The following is a 20948-nucleotide window of genomic DNA, read 5'->3' as shown; positions in this document are numbered from 1 at the left end:
TGTTCCAGTACGTAAGGTCAGTCTGTTCCAGTATATAAGGTCACGTTGTTCCAGTATGTAAGTCCACGTTGTTCCAGTACGTAAGGTCACGCTTGTTCCAGTATATAAGGTCATGCTTGCTCCAGTATATTAGGTCCTGTTGTTCCAGTATGCAAGGTCAGGTTGTTCCAGAATATAAGGTCAGGCAGTTCCAATATTTAAAGTCAGCCTGTTCTAGAATGTAAGGTCTGGCTGTTCCAGTATGTAAGGTCAGGCTGCTCCGGTATGTAAGGTTACGTTTGTTCCAGTATGCAAGGTGACGTTGTTCCAGTATGTAAGGTCACGTTGCTCCAATATGTAAGGTTACGTTGCTCCAATATGTAAGGTCAGGCTGTTCCAGTATGTAAGGTGAGGTTGTTCCAGTATGTAAGGTCAGGCTATTCCAGTCTGTAAGGTCCCGTTGTTATAGTATATAAGGTCAGGTTGTTCCAGTATGTAAGGTCACGCTTGTTTCAGTATGTAAGGTCACGCTTGTTCCAGTATGTAAGGTCGTGCTTGTTCCAGTATGTGAGGTCAGGCTGTTCCATTATGTAAGGTCACGCTTGTTCCAGTATGTAAGGTCACGTTGTTCCAGTATGTAAGATCACGCTTGTTCCAGTATGTAAGGTCAGGAATTTCCAGTGTGAAAGGTCAGGTTGTTCCAGTATGTAAGGTCAGGCTGTTCCAGCATGTAAAGTCACACTTGCTCCAGCATGTAAGGTCACGCTTGTTCCAGTATGTAAGGTCATGCTTGTTACAGTATGTAAGGTCATGTTGTTCCAGCATGGAAAGTCACGTTGTTCCAGTATGTAAAGTCACGTTGTTCCAGTATGTTAGGTCACGTTGAAGATTGAGACATTTATGCAGCATATGGGAATCTTTATTCAGGAAACGTTTCGCCACACAGTGGCTTCATCAGTCCAATACAAAGAGGAAGGCGTAAGGAGAGGAGGAGAATGAGGTAATCAGTCCTCCTCTCCTTACGCCTTCCTCTTTGTATTGGACTGATGAAGCCACTGTGTGGCGAAACGTTTCCTGAATAAAGATTCCCATATGCTGCATAAGTGTCTCAATCTTCAACTTGTCGGTTTTTCAAACCATTCATCACAAATGTTAGGTAACGTTGTTCCAATATGTAAGGTAAAGTTTCTCCAGTATGTAAGGTCACGTTTTTCCAGTATGTGAGGTCACGTTTTTCTAGTATGTAAGGTCACTTATTCCAGTACGTAAGGTCACGTTTTTCCAGTATGTAAGGTCACGTTTTTCCAGCATGTAAGGTTACGTTTTTCCAGTATGTAAGGTCACGTTTTTCCAGTATGTAAGGTCACGTTTTTCCAGTATGTAAGGTCACTCTTCGTCCGGTATGTAAGGCCACTCTTGTTAAAGTATCTAAGGTCACTCTTGCTCCAGTATGTAAGGTCACTCTTGTTCCAGTATGAAAGGTCACTCTTGTTCCAGTATGTAAGGTCACTCTTGTTCCAGTACGTAATTTCACTCTTGTTCCAGTATGTAACATCACTTTTGTTCCAGTAAGTTCACTCTTGTTCCAGTATATAAGGTCACGTTTGTTCCAGTATGTAAGGTCACGCTTGTTCCAGTATGTGAGATCACTCTTGTTCCGGTGTGTAAGGTCACTCTTGTTCCAGTATATAAGGTCACGCTTGTTCCAGTATGTCAGGTCACATTTGTTCCAGTATGTAAGGTCACGTTTGTTCCAGCATGTAAGGTCATGCTTGCTCCAGTATATAAGGTCACGTTTGTTCCAGTATGTAAGGTCACGCTTGTTCCAATATGTAAGGTCACGCTTGCTCCAGTATGTATGGACACGCTTGTTCTAGTATGGAAGGTCACGCTTGTTTTGGAACGCAAGGTCACGCTTGTTCCAGTAGGTAACGTCACGCTTGTTCCAGTATGTAAGGTCATGTTTGTTCCAGTATCTAAAGACATGCTTGTCCCAGAATGTAAGGTTACGGTTGTTCCAGTATGTAAGGTCACGCTTGTTCCAGTGTGTAAGGTCACTCTTGTTCCAGTACGTAAGGTCACTTCTTCCAGTATGTACCGTCACTCTTGTTCCAGTAAGTAAGTTCACTCTTGTTCCAGTACATAAAGTCACTCTTTTTCCAGTATGTAAGGTCACGTTTGTTCCAGTATATAAGGTCACGTTTGTTCCAGTATGTAAGGTCACGCTTGTTCCAGTATTTGAGATCACTCTTGTTCCAGTGTGCAAGATCACTCTTGTTCAAGTATGTAAGGTCACGCTCGTTCCAGTAAGGTCACTCTTGTTCCAGCATACAAGTTAACGCTTGTAACAGTATGTAAGGTCACACTTGTTCCAGTATTTAAGGTCACGCTTGTTCTAGTATGGAAGGTCACACTTGTTCCAGTATGTCACGTCACGTTTGTTCCAGTATGTAAGGTCACGTTTGTTCCAGTATGTAAGGTCACGCTTGTTCCAGTATGCAATGTCATGCTTGCTCCAGTATATAAGGTCACGTTTGTTCCAGTATGTAAGGTCATGCTTGTTCCAGTATGTAAGGTCACGCTTGCTCCAACATGTAAGGACACGCTTGTTCCAGTATGTAAGGTCACGCTTCTTCCAAAACGTAAGGTCACGCTTGTTCCAGTAGGTAACGTCACGCTTGTTCCAGTATGTAAGATCATGTTTGTTCTAGTATGTAAGGTCACGCTTGTTCCAGTATGCAATGTCATGCTTGCTCCAGTATATAAGGTCACGTTTGTTCCAGTATGTAAGGTCATGCTTGTTCCAGTATGTAAGGTCACGCTTGTTCCAATATGTAAGGTCACGCTTGTTCCAGTATGTAAGGTCACGCTTGTTTCAGTATGTAATGTCACGCTTGTTCCAGTGTGTAAGGTCATGCTTTTTCCAGTATGTAAGGTCAGGCTGCTCCAGTCTGAAAGGTCCCGTGGTTCCAGTATATGAGGTCAGGTTGTTCCAGTATTTAAGGTAACGCCTGTTCTAGTATGTAAGGTCACGCTGTTCCAGTATGTAAGGTGACGCTTGTTCCAATATGTAATGTCAGGCTGTTCCAGTATGTAAGGTCAGGTTGTTCCAGTATGTAAGGTCAGGCTGTTCCAGTATGTAAGGTCACGCTTGTTCCAGTATGTAAGGTTATGCTTGTTCCAGTATATAAGGTCAGGTTGTTCCAGTATGTAAGTCCACGTTTTTCCAGTACGTAAGGTCACGTTTTTTCCAGTATGTAAGGTCACTTTTTTCCAGTATGTAAGGTCATGTTTTTTCAGTATGTAAGGTCACGTTCTTGCATTATGCAAGGTCACGTTTTTCCAGTATGTAAGGTCACGTTTTCTACAGTACATAAGGTCACGTTTTTCCAGTATGCAAGGTCACGTTTCTCCAGTGTGTAAGATCACGTTTTTGCAGTATGTAAATTCACGTTTTTCCAGTATGTAAGGTCACGTTGTTCCAGTTTGTAAGGTCACGTTGTTCCAGTATGTAAGGTCACGTTGTTGCAGTATGTAAGGCCACGTTGTTACAATAAGGTCACATTGTTGCAGTATGTAAGGTCACGTTGTTCCAGTATGTAAAGTCACGTTGTTCTAGTATATAAGGTCACTTTGTTTCAGTATGTTAGGTCACGTTGTTCCAGTATGTAAGGCCACGTTGTTACAATAAGGTCACGTTGTTGCAGTATGTAAGGTCACGTCGTTCCAGTACGTAAAGTAACTGTTTCGGTATGTAACGTCACTCTGTTCCAGCATGTAAGGTCACGTTTGTTCCAGTATGTAAGATCACGCTTGTTCCAGTATGTAAGGTCATGCTTGTTCCAGTATATAAGGTCACGTTGTTCAAGTATGTAAGTCCACGTTGTTCCAGTATGTAAGGTCATGTTTGTTCCAGTATGTAAGGTCAGGCTGTTCCAGCATGTAAGGTCACGCTGTTCCAGTATGTAAGATCACGCTTGTTCCAGTATGTAAGGTCATGCTTGTTCCAGTATATAAGGTCACGTTGTTCAAGTATGTAAGTCCACGTTGTTCCAGTATGTAAGGTCATGCTTGTTCCAGTATGTAAGGTCAGGCTGTTCCAATATGTAAGATCACGCTTGTTCCAGTATGTAAGGTCACCCGTGTTCTAGTATGTAAGGTCACGCTTGTTCCAGTATGTAAGGTTAGGCTGTTCCAGTATGTAAGGTCAGGTTGTTCCAGTATGTAAGGTCACGCTTGTTTCAGTATGTAAGGCCACGCTTGTTCCAGTATGTAAGGTCATGGTTGTTCTAGTATGTAAGGTCAGTCTGTTCCAATGTGTAAGGTCACGCTTGTTCCAGTATGTAAGGACACGTTGTTCCATTATGTAAGGTCACGCTTGTTCCAGTATGTAAGGTCAGGCTGTTCCAGTATGTAAGGTCAGGTTGTTCCAGTATGTAAGGTCAGGCTGTTCCAGCATGTAAGGTCACGCTTGTTCCAGTATGAAAGGTCACGCTTATTCCAGTATGTAAGGTCATGCTTGTTCCAGTAAATAAGGTCACGTTGTTCATGTATGTAAGTCCACGTTGTTCGAGTATGTAAGGTCACGCTTGTTCCAGTATGTAAGGTCATGCTTGTTCCAGTATATTAGGTCCTGTTGTTCCAGTATGTAAGGTCAGGTTGTTCCAGAATATAAGGTCAGGCTGTTTCAATATTTAAGGTCAGGCTGTTCTAGTATGTAAGGTCAGGCTGTTCCAGTATGTAACGTCAAGCTGCTCCTATATGTAAGCTTACGCTTGTTCCAGTTTGCAAGGTCACGTTGTTCCAGTTTGTATGGTAACGTTGCTCCAATATGTAAGGTTACGTTGCTCCAATATGTAAGATCAGGCTGCTCCAGTATGTAAGGTCACGTTGTTCCAGTAAGGTCATGTTGTTCCAGTATGTAAAGTCACGCTTGTTACAATATGTAAGGTCAGGTTGTTCCAGTATGTAAGGTCACGTTGTTCCAGTATGTAAGGTCACGTTGTTCCAGTATGTAAGGTCACGTTGTTGCAGTATGTAGGGTCACGTTGTTCCAGGATGTAAAGTCACGTTGTTCCAGTATGTAAGGTCACGTTGTTCCAGCATGTTAGGTCACGTTGTCCCAGTATGTTAGGTCACGTTGTTCCAGTATGTAAGGCCACGTTGTTACAGTAAGGTCATGTTGGTGCAGTATGTAAGGTCACGTTGTTCAAGTAAGGTCACGTCGTTCCAGTACGTAAAGTAACTCTGTTTCGGTATGTAACGTCACTCTGTTCCAGTATGTAAGGTCACACTGTTCCTCTATGTAAGGTCACGCTGTTCTTGTATATAAGCTCACGTTCCAGTAAGGTCGCAATGTTCCAGTAAGTCAGGTCACGTTGTTTCAGCAAGTAAGGTCACATTGTTTGAGAATGTCAAGTCAGGTTGTTCCAGTAAGTAAGGTCAGGTTGTTCCAGTATGTAAGGACGCGCTGTTCCAGTATGTAAGGTTAGGTTGTTCCAGTATGTAAGGTCTCGTTCAAGTTTGCAAAGTCACGTTTTTCAAATATGTAAGGTCACATCGTTCCACAATATTAGGTCACGTTGTTCCAGTAAGCTCATGTTGTTCCAGTAAGGTCACGTTGTTCCACTAAATAATTAAAGTTTTTCCAGTATGTAAGGTCACGTTGTTCCACTATATAGTTAAAGTTTTTCCAGTATGTAAGGTCACGTTTTTCCAGTACGTAAGGTCACGTTTTTTATAGTATGTAAGGTCACGTTTTTCCAGTATGTAAGGTCACGTTTTTCCAGTATGTAAGGTCACGTTTTTCCAGTATGTAAGGTCGCTCTTGTTCCAGTATGTAAGGTCACTCTTGTTCCAGTATGTAAGGTCAATATTGCTCCAGGATGTAAGGTCACTATTGGTCCAGTATGTAAGGTCACTCTTGTTCCAGTATGAAAGGTCAGGTTGTTCCAGTATGTAAGGTCAGGTTGTTCAAGTATGTAAGGTCACATTCAAGTTTGTAAAGTCATGTTGTTCCAGTATGTAAGGTCACATCGTTCCAGTATATTAGGTCACATTGTTCCATTAAGGTCATGTTGTTCCGGTAAGGTCACGTTCTTCAAATATATAATTCAAGTTTTTCCAGAATGTAAGGTCACGTTTTTCCAGTACGTAAGTTCACGATTTTTCAAGTATTTGAGGTCACGTTTTTCCGGTATGCAAGGTCATGTCTTTTTCAGAATGTAAGGTCACGTTCTTCCATTATGTAAGGTCACGTTTTTACAGTACGTAAGGTCACGTTTTTTCCAGTACAAAAGGTCACGTTTTTCCAGTATGTAAGGTCACGTTTTTCCAGTGTGTAAGATCACGTTTTTCCAGTATGTAAGGTCACGTTTTTCCAGTTTGTAATGTAAGGTCACATCGTTCCAGTATATTAGGTCACATTGTTCCAGTATATTAGGTCACATTGTTCCATTAAGGTCATGTTGTTCCAGTAAGGTCACGTTGTTCACATATATAATTCAAGTTTTTCCAGAATGTAAGGTCACGTTTTTCCAGTACGTAAGTTCACGATTTTTCCAGTATTTGAGGTCACGTTTTTCCGGTATGTAAGGTCATGTTTTTTTCAGTATGTAAGGTCACGTTCTTCCACTATGTAAGGTCACGTTTTTCCAGTACGTAAGGTCACGTTTTTCCAGTATATAAGGTCATGTTTCTCCAGTATGTAAGGTCACATTTTTCCAGTACGTAAGGTAACGTTTTTCCAGTATATAAGGTCATGTTTCTCCAGTATATAAGGTCACGTTTTTCCAGTATGTGAGGTGACGTTTTCCTAGGATGTAAAGTCACTTTTAAAGTACGTAAGGTCACGTTTTTCCAGTAAGGTCACGTTTTTACAGTATGTAAGGTCACCCTTGCTCTAGTATGAAAGGCCACTCTTGTTCCAGTATGTAAGGTCACTCTTGTTCCAGTATGTAAGGTCACTCTTGTTCCAGTATGTAAGGTCACTCTTGTTCCAGTAAGTTCACTCTTGTTCCAGTATATAAAATCACTCTTGTTTTAGAATGTAAGGTCACGTTTGTTCCAGTATTTAAGGTCATGTTTGTTCCAGTATGTAAGGTCACGCTTGTTCCAGTATGTGAGATCACCCTTGTTCCAGTGCGTAACGTCACTGTTGTTCCAGTATGTAAGGTCACGCTTGTTTCAGTAAGTTCAATCTTTTTTCAGTATATAAGATCACGCTTGTTCCAGTATGTAAGATCACACTTGTTCCAATATGTAAGGTCACTCTTGTTCAAGTATGTAAGGACACGCTTGTTCCAGTAAGTGAGGTCTCTCTTGTTCCAGTATATAAGTTCTCGCTTGTCCCAGTATGTAAGGTCACACTTGTTCCAGTATTAAAGGTCACGCTTGTTCCAGTACGTAAGGTCACGCTTGTTCCATAACGTAAGGTCAGGCTTGTTCCAGTAGGTAACCTCACGCATGTTCCAGTATGTAAGGTCAATTTTGTTCCAGTATGTAAGGTCAAGTTTGTTCCAGCATGGAAGGTAACGCTTGTTCCAGTATGTAAGGTCACGCTTGTTCTTTTATATAAGGTCAGGTTACTCCAGTATGTAAGGTAACTCTTGTTCCAGTATGTAAGGTCACGCTTGTTCCCGTATGTATGGTCACGCTTGTTCCAGTATGTAAGGTCATGCTTGTTCCAGCATGTATAGTCACGTTGTTCCAGTATGTAAAGTCACGTTGTTCCAGTATGTTAGGTCACGTTGTTATAATATGTAAGGTCACGTTATTCCAGTATGTAAGGCCACGTTGTTACAGTAAGGTCACGTTGTTGCAATATGTAAGGTCATGTTTCTCCAGTACGTAAGGCAACGTTTTTCCAGTATGTGAGGTCACGTTTTTCTAGTATGTAAGGTCACTTATTCCAGTACGTAAGGTCACGTTTTTCCAGTATGTAAGGTCACGTTTTTCCAGCATGTAAGGTTACGTTTTTCCAGTATGTAAGGTCACGTTTTTTCCAGTAGGTAAGGTCACGTTTTTCCAGTATGCAAGGTCACTCTTCTTCCAGTATGTAAGGTCACTCTTGTTAAAGTATGTAAGGTCACTCTTGCTCCAGTATGTAAGGTCACTCTTGTTCTAGTATGAAAGGTCACTCTTGTTCCAGTATGTAAGGTCACTCTTGTTCCAGTACGTAATTTCACTCTTGTTCCAGTATATAACATCACTTTTGTTCCAGTAAGTTCACTCTTGTTCCAGTATATAAGGTCACGTTTGTTCCAGTATGTAAGGTCAAGCTTGTTCCAGTATGTGAGATCACTCTTGTTCCAGTGTGTAAGGTCACTCTTGTTCCAGTATGTAAGGTCACGCTTGTTCAAGTAAGTTCAATCTTGTTCCAGTATACAAGGTCACACTTGTTCCAGTATGTCTGGTCACGTTTGTTCAAGTATGTAAGGTCACGCTTGTTCCAGCATGTAAGGTCATGCTTGCTCCAGTATATAAGGTCACGTTTGTTCCAGTATGTAAGATCACGCTTGTTCCAATATGTAAGGTCACGCTTGCTCCAGTATGTATGGTCACGCTTGTTCTAGTATGCAAGATCACGCTTGTTCTAGAACGCAAGGTCACGCTTGTTCCAGTAGGTAACGTCACGCTTGTTCCAGTATGTAAGGTCATGTTTGTTCCAGTATCTAAAGATATGCTTGTCCCAGTATGTAAGGTTACGGTTGTTCCAGTATGTAAGGTCACGCTTGTTCCAGAGTGTAAGGTCACTCTTGTTCCAGTACGTAAAGTCACTCTTCTTCCAGTATGTACCGTCACTCTTGTTCCAGTAAGTTCACTCTTGTTCCAGTACATAAAGTCACTCTTTTTCCAGTATGTAAGGTCACGTTTGTTCCAGTATATAAGGTCACGTTTGTTCCAGTATGTAAGGTCACGCTTGTTCCAGTATTTGAGATCACTCTTGTTCCAGTGTGTAAGATCACTCTTGTTCAAGTATGTAAGGTCACGCTTGTTCCAGTAAGGTCACTCTTGTTCCAGTTTATAAGTTCACGCTTGTAACAATATGTAAGGTCACACTTGTTCCAGTATTTAAGGTCACGCTTGTTCTAGTATGGAAAATCACACTTGTTCCAGTATGTCAGGTCACGTTTGTTCCAGTATGTAAGGTCACGTTTGTTCCAGTATGTAAGGTCACGCTTGTTCCCGTATGTAAGGTCACGCTTGTTCCAGTATGTAAGGTCAGGGAGTTCCAATATGTAAGATCACGCTTGTTCCAGTATGTAAGGTCACACTTGTTCCAGTAAGCAAGGTCACGCTGTTCCAGTATGTAAGGTCAAGCTTGTTCCGGTATGTAAGATCAGGCTGTTCCAGTATGTAAGGTCAGGTTGTTCCAGTATGTAAGATCAGGCTGTTCCTGTATATAAGGTCAGGTTGTTCCAGCATGTAAGGTAACGCTTGTTCCCGTATGAAAGGTCAAGCTTGTTTCAGTATGTAAGGTCACGCTTGTTCCAGTATGCAAGGTCATGCTTGTTACAGTATGTAAGGTCAGGCTGTTCCAGTCTGAAGGGTCCCGTTGTTACAGTATGTAAGGTCAGGTTGTTCCAGTATGTAAGGACACGCTTGTTTCAGCATGTAAGGTCACGCTTGTTCCAGTATGCAAGGTCATGCTTGTTACAGTATGTAAGGTCAGGCTGTTCCAGTCTGAAGGGTCCCGTTGTTACAGTATGTAAGGTCGTGCTTGTTCCAGTATGTAAGGTCAGGCTGTTCCATTATGTAAGGCAACGCTTGTTCCAGTATGTAAGGTCACGTTGTTCCAGCATGTCAGGTCACGCTTGCTCCAGTATGTAAGGTCAGTCTGTTCCAGTATATAAGGTCAGGGTGTTCCAGTATGTAAGGTCAGGCTGTTCTAGCATGTAAGGTTACGCTTGTTCCAGTACGTAAGGTCACGCTTTTTCCAGAATGTAAGGTTATGCTTGCTCCAGTATATTAGGTCCTGTTGTTCCAGTATGTAAGGTCAGGTTGTTCCAGAATATAAGGTCAGGCTGTTCCAGTACGTAAGGTCAGTCTGTTCCAGTATATAAGGTCACGTTGTTCCAGTATGTAAGTCCACGTTGTTCCAGTACGTAAGGTCACGCTTTTTCCAGTATATAAGGTCATGCTTGCTCGAGTATATTAGGTCCTGTTGTTCCAGTATGTAAGGTCATATTTGTTCCAGAATATAAGGTCAGGCTGTTCTAATATTTAAAGTAAGCCTGTTCTAGAATGTAAGATCAGGCTGTTCCAGTATGTAAGGTCAGGCTGCTCCGGTATGTAAGGTTACGTTTGTTCCAGTATGCAAGGTCACGTTGTTCCAGTATGCAAGGTCACGTTGCTTCAATATGTAAGGTTACGTTGCTCCAGTATGTAAGGTCAGGCTGTTCCAGTATGTAAGGTCACGTTGTTCCAGTAGGTCAGGTTGTTCCAGTAAGGTCACGTTGTTCCAGTATGTAAGGTCACGCTTGTTCCAGTATGTAAGGCCACTTGTTCCAGTAAGTCAGGTTACGATTGTTCCTGTATGCAAGGTCAGGCTGTTCCAGTATGTAAGGTGAGGTTGTTCCAGTATGTAAGGTCAGGCTATTCCAGTCTGTAAGGTCCCGTTGTTATAGTATATAAGGTCAGGTTGTTCCAGTATGTAAGGTCACGCTTGTTTCAGTATGTAAGGTCACGCTTGTTCCAGTATGTAAGATCGTGCTTGTTCCAGTATGTAAGGACAGGCTGTTCCATTATGTAAGGTCACGCTTGTTCCAGTATGTAAGATCACGCTTGTTCCAGTATGTAAGGTCAGGAATTTTTTAGTATGAAAGGTCAGGTTGTTCCAGTATGTAAGGTCAGGCTGTTCCAGCATGTAAAGTCACGCTTGATCCAGCATGTATGGTCACGCTTGTTCCAGTATGTAAGGTCATGCTTGTTCTAGTATGTAAGGTCACGTTGTTCCAGCATGTAAAGTCACGTTGTTCCAGTATGTAAAGTCACGTTGTTCCAGTATGTTAGGTCACGTTGTTCCAATATGTAAGGTCACGTTATTCCAGTATGTAAGGCCACGTTGTTACAGTAAGGTCACGTTGTTGCAATATGTAAGGTCATGTTTCTCCAGTATGTAAGGCCACGTTTTTCCAGTATGTGAGGTCACGTTTTTCTAGTATGTAAGGTCACTTATTCCAGTACGTAAGGTCACGTTTTTCCAGTATGTAAGGTCACGTTTTTCCAGCATGTAAGGTTACGTTTTTCCAGTATGTAAGGTCACGTTTTTCCAGTAGGTAAGGTCACGTTTTTCCAGTATGTAAGGTCACTCTTCTTCCAGTATGTAAGGTCACTCTTGTTAAAGTATGTAAGGTCACTCTTGCTCCAGTATGTAAGGTCACTCTTGATCTAGTATGAAAGGTCACTCTTGTTCCAGTATGTAAGGTCACTCTTGTTCCAGTACGTAATTTCACTCTTGTTCCAGTATATAACATCACTTTTGTTCCAGTAAGTTCACTCTTGTTCCAGTATATAAGGTCACGTTTGTTCCAGTATGTAAGGTCACGCTTGTTCCAGTATGTGAGATCACTCTTGTTCCAGTGTGTAAGGTCACTCTTGTTCCAGTATGTAAGGTCACGCTTGTTCAAGTAAGTTCAATCTTGTTCCAGTATACAAGGTCACACTTGTTCCAGTATGTCAGGTCACGTTTGTTCCAGTATGTAAGGTCACGCTTGTTCCAGCATGTAAGGTCATGCTTGCTCCAGTATATAAGGTCACGTTTGTTCCAGTATGTAAGATCACGCTTGTTCCAATATGTACGGTCACGCTTGCTCCAGTATGTATGATCACGCTTGTTCTAGTATGCAAGATCACGCTTGTTCTAGAACGCAAGGTCACGCTTGTTCCAGTAGGTAACGTCACGCTTGTTCCAGTATGTAAGGTCATGTTTGTTCCAGTATCTAAAGATATGCTTGTCCCAGTATGTAAGGTTACGGTTGTTCCAGTATGTAAGATCACGCTTGTTCCAGAGTGTAAGGTCACTCTTGTTCCAGTACGTAAGGTCACTCTTCTTCCAGTATGTACCGTCACTCTTGTTCCAGTAAGTAAGTTCACTCTTGTTCCAGTACATAAAGTCACTCTTTTTCCAGTATGTAAGGTCACGTTTGTTCCAGTATAAAAGGTCACGTTTGTTCCAGTATGTAAGGTCACGCTTGTTCCAGTATTTGAGATCACTCTTGTTCCAGTGTGTAAGATCACTCTTGTTCAAGTATGTAAGGTCACGCTTGTTCCAGTAAGGTCACTCTTGTTCCAGTATATAAGTTCACGCTTGTAACAGTATGTAAGGTCACACTTGTTCCAGTATTTAAGGTCACGCTTGTACTAGTATGGAAAATCACACTTGTTCCAGTATGTCAGGTCACGTTTGTTCCAGTATGTAAGGTCACGTTTGTTCCAGTATGTAAGGTCACGCTTGTTCCAGTATGCAATGTCATGCTTGCTCCAGTATATAAGGTCACGTTTGTTCCAGTATGTAAGGTCATGCTTGTTCCAGTATGTAAGGTCACGCTTGCTCCAACATGTAAGGACACGCTTGTTCCAGTATGTAAGGTCACGCTTCTTCCAAAACGTAAGGTCACGCTTGTTCCAGTAGGTAACGTCACGCTTGTTCCAGTATGTAAGGTCACGCTTGTTCCAATATGTAAGGTCACGCTTGTTCCAGTATGTAAGGTCACGCTTGTTTCAGTATGTAAGGTCACGCTTGTTCCAGTATGTAAGGTCATGCTTTTTCCAGTATGTAAGGTCAGGCTGCTCCAGTCTGAAAAGTCCCGTTGTTCCAGTATATGAGGTCAGGTTGTTCCAGTATTTAAGGTAACGCTTGTTCTAGTATGTAAGGTCACGTTGTTCCAGTATGTAATGTCACGCTTGTTCCAATATGTAATGTTAGGCTGTTCCAGTATGTAAGGTCACGCTTGTTCCAGTATGTAAGGTCACGCTTGTTCCAATATGTAAGGTCATGCTTGTTCTAGTATGTAAGGTCACGTTGTTCCAGCATGTAAAGTCACGTTGTTCCAGTATGTAAAGTCACGTTGTTCCAGTATGTTAGGTCACGTTGTTCCAATATGTATGGTCACGTTATTCCAGTATGTAAGGCCACGTTGTTACAGTAAGGTCACGTTGTTGCAATATGTAAGGTCATGTTTCTCCAGTATGTAAGGCCACGTTTTTCCAGTATGTGAGGTCACGTTTTTCTAGTATGTAAGGTCACTTATTCCAGTACGTAAGGTCACGTTTTTCCAGTATGTAAGGTCACGTTTTTCCAGCATGTAAGGTTACGTTTTTCCAGTATGTAAGGTCACGTTTTTCCAGTAGGTAAGGTCACGTTTTTCCAGTATGTAAGGTCACTCTTCTTCCAGTATGTAAGGTCACTCTTGTTAAAGTATGTAAGGTCACTCTTGCTCCAGTATGTAAGGTCACTCTTGATCTAGTATGAAAGGTCACTCTTGTTCCAGTATGTAAGGTCACTCTTGTTCCAGTACGTAATTTCACTCTTGTTCCAGTATATAACATCACTTTTGTTCCAGTAAGTTCACTCTTGTTCCAGTATATAAGGTCACGTTTGTTCCAGTATGTAAGGTCACGCTTGTTCAAGTATGTGAGATCACTCTTGTTCCAGTGTGTAAGGTCACTCTTGTTCCAGTATGTAAGGTCACGCTTGTTCAAGTAAGTTCAATCTTGTTCCAGTATACAAGGTCACACTTGTTCCAGTATGTCAGGTCACGTTTGTTCCAGTATGTAAGGTCACGCTTGTTCCAGCATGTAAGGTCATGCTTGCTCCAGTATATAAGGTCACGTTTGTTCCAGTATGTAAGATCACGCTTGTTCCAATATGTAAGGTCACGCTTGCTCCAGTATGTATGATCACGCTTGTTCTAGTATGCAAGATCACGCTTGTTCTAGAACGCAAGGTCACGCTTGTTCCAGTAGGTAACGTCACGCTTGTTCCAGTATGTAAGGTCATGTTTGTTCCAGTATCTAAAGATATGCTTGTCCCAGTATGTAAGGTTACGGTTGTTCCAGTATGTAAGATCACGCTTGTTCCAGAGTGTAAGGTCACACTTGTTCCAGTACGTAAGGTCACTCTTCTTCCAGTATGTACCGTCACTCTTGTTCCAGTAAGTAAGTTCACTCTTGTTCCAGTACATAAAGTCACTCTTTTTCCAGTATGTAAGGTCACGTTTGTTCCAGTATAAAAGGTCACGTTTGTTCCAGTATGTAAGGTCACGCTTGTTCCAGTATTTGAGATCACTCTTGTTCCAGTGTGTAAGATCACTCTTGTTCAAGTATGTAAGGTCACGCTTGTTCCAGTAAGGTCACTCTTGTTCCAGTATATAAGTTCACGCTTGTAACAGTATGTAAGGTCACACTTGTTCCAGTATTTAAGGTCACGCTTGTACTAGTATGGAAAATCACACTTGTTCCAGTATGTCAGGTCACGTTTGTTCCAGTATGTAAGGTCACGTTTGTTCCAGTATGTAAGGTCACGATTGTTCCAGTATGCAATGTCATGCTTGCTCCAGTATATAAGGTCACGTTTGTTCCAGTATGTAAGGTCATGCTTGTTCCAGTATGTAAGGTCACGCTTGCTCCAACATGTAAGGACACGCTTGTTCCAGTATGTAAGGTCACGCTTCTTCCAAAACGTAAGGTCACGCTTGTTCCAGTAGGTAACGTCACGCTTGTTCCAGTATGTAAAGTCACGCTTGTTCCAATATGTAAGGTCACGCTTGTTCCAGTATGTAAGGTCACGCTTGTTTCAGTATGTAAGGTCACGCTTGTTCCAGTATGTAAGGTCATGCTTTTTCCAGTATGTAAGGTCAGGCTGCTCCAGTCTGAAAAGTCCCGTTGTTCCAGTATATGAGGTCAGGTTGTTCCAGTATTTAAGGTAACGCTTGTTCTAGTATGTAAGGTCACGTTGTTCCAGTATGTAATGTCACGCTTGTTCCAATATGTAATGTTAGGCTGTTCCAGTATGTAAGGTCAGGTTGTTCCAGTATGTAAGGTCGGGCTGTTCCAGTATGTAAGGTCACGCTTGTTCCAGTATGTAAGGTTATGCTTGTTCCAGTATATAAGGTCAGGTTGTTCAAGTATGTAAGTCCACGTTTTTCCAGTACGTAAGGTCACGTTTTTTCCAGTATGTAAGGTCACTTTTTTCCAGTATGTAAGGTCATGTTTTTTCAGTATGTAAGGTCACGTTCTTGCATTATGCAAGGCCACGTTTTTCCAGTATGTAAGGTCACGTTTTCTACAGTACGTGAGGTCACGTTTTTCCAGTATGCAAGGTCACGTTTCTCCAGTGTGTAAGGTCACGTTTTTGCAGTATGTAAAATCACGTTTTTCCAGTATGTAAGGTCACGTTGTTCCAGTTTGTAAGGTCACGTTGTTCCAGTATGTAAGGTCACGTTGTTGCAGTATGTAAGGCCACGTTGTTACAATAAGGTCACATTGTTGCAGTATGTAAGGTCACGTTGTTCCAGTATGTAAAGTCACGTTGTTCTAGTATATAAGGTCACGTTGTTTCAGTATGTTAGGTCACGTTGTTCCAGTATGTAAGGCCACGTTGTTACAATAAGGTCACGTTGTTGCAGTATGTAAGGTCACGTCGTTCCAGTACGTAAAGTAACTGTTTCGGTATGTAACGTCACTCTGTTCCAGCATGTAAGGTCACGCTGTTCCAGTATGTAAGATCACGCTTGTTCCAGTATGTAAGGTCATGCTTGTTCCAGTATATAAGGTCACGTTGTTCAAGTATGTAAGTCCACGTTGTTCCAGTATGTAAGGTCATGCTTGTTCCAGTATATTAGGTCCTGTTGTTCCAGTATGTAAGGTCAGGTTGTTCCAGTTTGCAAGGTCACGTTGCTCCAATATGTAAGGTTACATTGCTCCAATATGTAATGTCAGGCTGTTCCAGTATGTAAGGTCACGTTGTTCCAGTAAGGTCACGTTGTTCCAGTATGTAAGGTCACGCTTGCTACAATATGTAAGGTCAGGCTGTTCCAGTATGTAAGGTCACGTTGCTCTAGTATGTAAAGTTATGCTTGTTCCAGTATGTAAGGTCAGGCTGTTCCAATATGTAAGATCACGCTTGTTCCAGTATGTAAGGTCACGCGTGTTCCAGTATGTAAGGTTAGGCTGTTCCAGTATGTAAGGTCAGGTTGTTCCAGTATGTAAGGTCACGCTTGTTTCAGTATGTAAGGTCACGCTTGTTCCAGTATGTAAGGTCATGGTTGTTCCAGTATGTAAGGTCAGGCTGTTCCAATGTGTAAGGTCACGCTTGTTCCAGTATGTAAGGACACGTTGTTCCATTATGTAAGGTCACGCTTGTTCCAGTTTGTAAGGTCAGGCTGTTCCAGTATGTAAGGTCAGGTTGTTCCTGTATGTAAGGTCAGGCTGTTCCAGCATGTAAGGTCACGCTTGTTCCAGTATGTAAGGTCACGCTTATTCCAGTATGTAAGGTCATGCTTGTTCCAGTATATTAGTTCCTGTCCTGTTGTTCCAGTATGTAAGGTCAGGTTGTTCCAGAATATAAGGTCAGGCTGTTTCAATATTTAAGGTCAGGCTGTTCTAGTACGTAAGGTCAGGCTGTTCCAGTATGTAACGTCAAGCTGCTTCTGTATGTAAGGTTACGCTTGTTCCAGTTTGCAAGGTCACGTTGTTCCAGTTTGTATGGTCACGTTGCTCCAATATGTAAGGTTACGTTGCTCCAATATGTAAGGTCAGGCTGCTCCAGTATGTAAGGTCTCGTTGTTCCAGTAAGGTCATGTTGTTCCAGTATGTAAAGTCACGCTTGTTACAATATGTAAGGTCAGGTTTTTGCAGTATGTAAGGTCACGTTGTTCCAGTATGTAAGGTCACGTTGTTCCAGGATGCAAAGTCACGTTGTTCCAGTATGTAAGGTCACGTTGTTCCAGTATGTTAGGTCACGTTGTCCCACTATGTTAGGTCACGTTGTTCCAGTATGTAAGGTCACGTTGTTACAGTAAGGTCATGTTGGTGCAGTATGTAAGGTCACGTTGTTCAAGTAAGGTCACGTCGTTCCAGTACGTAAAGTAACTCTGTTTCGGTATGTAACGTCACTCTGTTCCAGTATGTAAGGTCACACTGTTTCTCTTTGTAAGGTCACGCTGTTCTTGTATATAAGCTCACGTTCCAGTAAGGTCGCAATGTTCCAGTAAGTCAGGTCACGTTGTTTCAGCAAGTAAGGTCACATTGTTTGAGAATGTCAAGTCAGGTTGTTCCAGTATGTAAGGTCAGGTTGTTCCAGTATGTAAGGACACGCTGTTCCAGTATGTAAGGTCAGGTTGTTCCAGTATGTATGTCTCGTTCAAGTTTGCAAAGTCACGTTTTTCAAATATGTAAGGTCACATCGTTCCACTATATTAGGTCACGTTGTTCCAGTAAGCTCATGTTGTTCCAGTAAGGTCACGTTGTTCCACTAAATAATTAAAGTTTTTCCAGTATGTAAGGTCACGTTGTTCCACTATATAGGTAAAGTTTTTCCAGTATGTAAGGTCACGTTTTTCCAGTACGTAAGGTCACGTTTTTTATAGTAAGGTCACGTTTTTCCAGTATGTAAGGTCAAGTTTTTTCAGTATGTAAGGTCACGTTTTTCCATTATGTAAGGTCACGTTTTTCCAGTACTTAAGGTCACATTTTTTCCAGTACATAACGCCACGTTTTTCCAGTATGTAAGGTCACGTTTTTCCAGTGTGTAAGATCACGTTTTTCTAGTATGTAAGGTCACGATTTTTCCAGTGTGTAAGATCACGTTTTTCTAGTATATAAAGTCATGTTTCTCCAGTATGTTAGGTGACTTTTTCCAGAATGTGAGGTCACGTTTTTCTAGTATGTAAGGTCACTTATTCCAGTACGTAAGGTCACGTTTTTCCAGTATGTAAGGTCACGTTTTTCCAGTATGTAAGGTCACGTTTTTCCAGTACGTAAGGTCACGTTTTTCCAGTATGTAAGGTCACTCTTGTTCCAGTATGTAAGGTCACTATTGTTCCAGTATGTAAGGTCACTCTTGTTCCTGTATGTAAGGTCACTCTTGTTCCAGTATGAAAGGTCACTATTGTTCCAGTATGTAAGGTCACTCTTGTTCCAGTATGAAAGGTCACTCTTGTTCCAGTATGTAATGTCACTCTTGTTCCAGTAAGTAAGGTCATTCTTGTTCCAGTTTGTAACGTCACTTTTGTTCCAGTAAGTAAGTTCACTCTTGTTCCAGTACATAAATTCACTCTTGTTCCAGAATGTAAGGTCACGTTTGTTCCAGTACATAAGGTCACGTTCGTTCCAGTATGTAAGGTCACGCTTGTTCCAGTATGTGAGATCACTCTTGTTCCAGTATGTAATGTCACGCTTGTTCAAGTAAGTTCAATCTTGTTCCACTATATTTAAGGTCACGCTTGTTCCAGTATGTCAGGTCACGTTTGTTCCAGTATGTAAGGTCACGCTTGTTCCAGTAAGTTCAATCTTTTTCCAGTATATAAGGTCACGCTTGTTCCAGTATGTAAGATCATGTTTGTTCCAGTATGTAAGGTCATGCTTGTTCCAGTACGTAAGGTCACGATTGTTCCTGTAAGGTCATGCTTGTGCCAGTATGTAAGGTCACTCTTGTTCCAGTATGTAACGTTACTCTTGTTCCAGTATGTAACGTCACTTTTGTTCCTCCAAGTAAGTTCACTCTTGTTCCAGTACATAAAGTCAGTCTTGTTCCAGTATGTAAGGTCACGTTTGTTCCAGTACATAAGGTCACGCTTGTTCCAGTATGTGAGATCACTCTTGGTCCAGTGTGTAAGGTCACTCTTGTTCCAGTATGTAAGGCCACGCTTGTTCCAGTAAGTTCAATCTTGTTCTAATATATAAGGTCAGGCTTGTTCCAGTATGTAAGATCACACTTTTTCCAGTATGCAATGGTCACTCTTGTTTAAGTATGTAAGGTCACGCTTGTTGCAGTAAGGTCACTCTTGTTCCAGTATATAATTTCACGCTTGTCCCAGTATGTAAGGTCACACTTGTTCCAGTATTTAAGGTCACGCTTGTTCTAGTATGAAAGGTCACGCTTGTTCCAGTATGTAAGGTCATGCTTGCTCCAGTATGTAAGGTCACGTTTGTTCCAGTATGTAAGGTCACGCTTGTTCCAGTATGTAAGGTCACGCTTGCTCCAGTATGTAAGGGCACGCTTGTTCCAGTATGTAAGGTCACGCTTGTTCCAGAACGTAAGGTCGTGCTTGTTCCAGCAGGTAACGTCACGCTTGTTCCAGTATGTAAGGTCATATTTGTTCCAGTACGTAGGGTCATGCTTGTTCCAGTTTGTAAGGCCACGCTTGTTCCAGTATGTAAGGTCACGCTTGTTCTAGTATATAAGGTCACGCTTGTTCCAGTATGTAAGGTCCCGTTGTTGCAGTATATAAGGTCAGGTTATTCCAGTATGTAAGGTAACGCTTGTTCCAGTATTTAATGTCACGCTTGTTCCAGTATGTAAGGTCACGCTTGTTCCAGTATGTAAGGTCATGCTTGTTCCAGTATGTAAGGTCAGGCTGTTCCAATACGTAAGATCACGCTTGTTCCAGTATGTAAGGTCACGCTTGTTCCAGTATGTAAGGTCACGTTGTTCCAGTATGTAAGGTCACGCTTGTTCCGGTATGTAAGGTCAGGCTGCTCCAGTATGTAAGGTCAGGTTGTTCCGGTCTGTAAGGTCCCGTTGTTCCAGCATATAAGGTCAGGTTGTTCCAGTATGTAAGGTAACGCTTGTTCCAGTATGCAAGGTCACGCTTGTTTCAGTATGTAAGGTCACGCTTGTTCCAGTATGTAAGGTCATGCTTGTTCCAGTATGTAAGGTCAGGATGTTCCAGTCTGTAAGGTCCCGTTGTTCCAGTATATAAGGTCAGGTTCTTCCAGTATTTAAAGTAACGCTTGTTCCAGTGTGTAAGGTCACGTTGTTCCAGTATGTAAGGTCACGCTTGTTCCAGTATGTAAGGTCAGGCTGTTCCAGTATGTAAGGTCAGGTTGTTCCAGTATGTAAAGTCAGGCTGTTCCAGCATGTAAGTTCACGCTTGCTCCAGTATGTAAGGTCACGCTTGTTCCAGTATGTAATCCACGTTGTTCCATTATGTAAGGTCACGCTTGTTCCAGTATTTAAGGTCAGGTTGTTCCAGAATATAAGGTCAGGCTCTTCCAGCACGTAAGGTCAGGCTGTTCCAATATTTAAGGTCAGGCTGTTCTAGTATGTAAGGTCAGCCTGTTTCAGTATGTAAGGTCAGGCTGCTCCGGAATGTAAGGTTACTCTTGTTCCAGTATGTAAGGTCACGTTGCTCCAGTTTGTAAGGTCACGTTGCTCCAATATGTAAGGTTACGTTGCTCCAATTTGTAAGGTCAGGCTGTTCCAGTATGTAAGGTCACGTTGTTCTAGTAAGGTCAAGTTATTCCAGTATGTAAGGTCACGCTTGTTACAATATGTAAGGTCAGGTTGTTTCAGTATGTAAGGTCACGTTGTTCCAGTATGTAATTTCACATTGCTCCAGTATGTAAGGTCACGTTGTTGCAGCATGTAGGGTCACGTTGTTCCAGTATGTAAGGTCACGTTGTTCTAGTAAGGTCAAGTTATTCCAGTATGTAAGGTCACGTTGTTCCAGTATGTTAGGTCACTTTGTTCCAGTATGTTAGGTCACGTTGTTCCAGTATGTAAGGCTACGTTGTTACAGTAAGGTCACGTTGTTGCAGTATGTAAGCTCACGTTGTTCAAGTAAGGTCATGTCGTTCCAGTACGTAAGGTAACTCTGTTTCGGTATGTAAAGTAACTCTGTTCCAGTATGTAAGGTCACGCTGTTCCTCTATGTAAGGTCACGCTGTTCTTGTATATAGGCTCACGTTCCAGTAAGGTCGCAATGTTCCAGTAAGTCAGATCACGTTGTTTCAGCATGTAAAGT

The 20948-nt window shown here is 42.0% G+C and overlaps 1 protein-coding gene across 1 annotated transcript in view; it reads right to left on the bottom strand.

Moving 5' to 3' along the window:
* LOC128693902 (solute carrier family 22 member 20) overlaps positions 1-20948 on the bottom strand; it is a 435254-nt gene that overhangs the window by 177178 nt on the left and 237128 nt on the right. The gene's annotated exons all lie outside the window — the stretch shown is intronic.

The sequence above is a fragment of the Cherax quadricarinatus genome, chromosome 6, assembly GCF_038502225.1.
Source record: "Cherax quadricarinatus isolate ZL_2023a chromosome 6, ASM3850222v1, whole genome shotgun sequence".
In the NCBI taxonomy this organism is placed as follows: Eukaryota; Metazoa; Arthropoda; class Malacostraca; order Decapoda; family Parastacidae; genus Cherax; species Cherax quadricarinatus.
The sequence above is the reverse complement of the archived record's forward strand: the minus strand, read 5'-3'. Positions and strand labels throughout refer to the sequence as shown.